General features: G+C 46.8%; 1 long non-coding RNA gene across 1 annotated transcript; it reads right to left on the reverse strand.

Annotated features, from left to right (window-relative positions):
- Positions 1-1,071: 1,071 nt before the first annotated feature.
- On the reverse strand, positions 1,072-2,154 carry LOC119305351. The gene is made up of 2 exons (XR_005148635.1): positions 1,517-2,154; positions 1,072-1,428 (listed from the first exon to the last, which is right to left on the reverse strand). It is a non-coding gene; the product is annotated as an uncharacterized LOC119305351 (long non-coding RNA).
- Between the last annotated feature and the right edge of the window lie 7 nt (positions 2,155-2,161).

Here is a 2,161-nt window from a genome sequence, read left to right on the forward strand (position 1 = left end):
AGGCGTGTAAACTATGAATTAGGCACAACTTCGCCATGTTGAACACTTCTCGAGATTCCTCACGGTTTAAGAGCAGATTTGAAAATGGCACGGCACACGATGAGTGGGAGGGAGTGTTTTTCGCGTTTTTTTTCTAAACCGCTCGTTGGAATGAAGCAAATGATACACCGTTGGAAAGATATCGTCGATGCGCATCTTTTTCATATCTACTATTTTCTGTAATTCATTACGGTTTAAGAGCAGTTTTAAATTTAGTAAATCGCAGAATTCTGTTTTTTTTTTAATTTTTTACAATTTGCATACTATTTTCGCTCCAGTTTTTGAACCGTTTCTTGAATTGAGGCATGTGATATGCCGTTAGAAAGCTATGAACGAGGCGCAACTTTCATATGTTGAAATGTTTTTGAGATTCCTTATGGTTTTTAGTTAATTTTGAAAATCGTGCGGCTGACGACGAGAGGCAGCGGCCGTTTTTCACGAAATTTTTACAAACCGCTGGTCGAAATGATTCAAATTATACACCATTGGAAATATATCAAAGAGACGCAACTTTTGCATGTAGAACACTCTTTCTAATTTCTTATGGTTTAAGAGCAGTTTTAAAATTACCAAAATGCGGACACTCTGTTTTCGAGACCCCAAAATCATTGTATGTACTGCATCAGACAGAAAACCGCACTGTAGTAGATAGCCAAGTGAACTTCATGATTTCTTTTGTCATATGTAAATTTTTTCAGATGAGTGATTTTGTGTTATCTTTTTTTCAACATTTTTTCTATGAATGAGAGTGAACCGCAGAGACGAGGAAAGTGAACCACAACACTATTGAAAATTGAACACCATCTGACGACCAAGCGCACTTTAGGTTCTGATGCAATTAGCTGCTGTCGAAACACATAGTAGTCCATAAGACTATGCAGTGCACATTGGGAGGAAAGTGAATCGCGACAAGAATAGAAGTAAACGGCATGACATTTTTTTGTCATATTCAACTGTCTGGCGCGATGTAAACCGCATGCAATATGGTGGAGAACTGCAAATCCCCATGTCGTGAGCTGCGGGCTACTGATAGAGCACAAAACATTTTCTTAAAAACATGATAAGCGCACACAATGAGATGTGATCATTTGGAATAAAAAATCATGAAAGTGCACTGCAATGGAATCACACAAGGGCATTGCACTGGAATCTTAGCGTTCGCTTGGGAAATGAATGCCAACTCAAAAGAAAGAACAAAATGAACTTCTTTGTTATCTTTTCTTCTGCATTTTTTTGTTTTTCGAGTAAACTACATATGCGTCGCTTGGGAACTGCACGCCGGCGATGAACACGTATGCATTTATGTCCAGCGGCCAAGGACCATGTGGACCGCACCGCATCCATTGTAGTGTCTGGCATCCGGTGTAGCCACCATCTCCTGCAGCCCTCCTACGCCACTCACAAATCAATGCACTAAACCTCAAGAGAAAACAAACATTGCACTGCATTTGCAGAAGAGGGGAGAAATTGGGCTCACCGGAGTGCACTGCTATGTGACGGGCACGATGGAGAGGACCCAGAGGAGTCATTGGAGTTGGAGAAGAGGGGCAACTACCGCTCTGTCCATGGAGCTCGCACGTCCCTTGGCTTCAAAAATTGAGGGGAAGTGATGTAGGCGTTGACGACAAGTACGAGCTGCATGTCCATGGTTGTCGAGCTGCACGTCCATGCCCGAGACTGAACAGTGGCAGCCGAGCTGCATTGGGACAGCAACTGAGCTGCACTCGGGCGACGCCCGACAACTCAAGAGAGGTGGAGGAGCTGCTGCGCATGACGGCTAGGGGGAGGTCGATGGGGTGTGCCGGCTTGGGTGGATCCGGCGACGGGGTCTGCCGGCCTAGGTGGGACGGGGTGAGCACCCCCATCCGAACTGCATGGGCTAGTGGATGTGCACGGTGGCATGATGGGGTGCTGTGGTGGGAGCTCTGTTCGCCGGCCGGGATCTGGTGGTTGGTGGGGGGAAGGCGTTGGGGCGGTCGGCACAGCACCGTCGGCCTTCTCGTCGAGGTAGGAGAAGCTGCGGGAGAGGCGATTCACCTCGCGCACATCTGATTCATTGGCAAGGGAGCCAAGGTGGGCCGATCCGGCGAGGGGAGGCCACCGTAGGATGGGTGTGGTAGCA

This window comes from Triticum dicoccoides, chromosome 5B, assembly GCF_002162155.2.
Source record: "Triticum dicoccoides isolate Atlit2015 ecotype Zavitan chromosome 5B, WEW_v2.0, whole genome shotgun sequence".
Lineage (NCBI taxonomy): Eukaryota > Viridiplantae > Streptophyta > Magnoliopsida > Poales > Poaceae > Triticum > Triticum dicoccoides.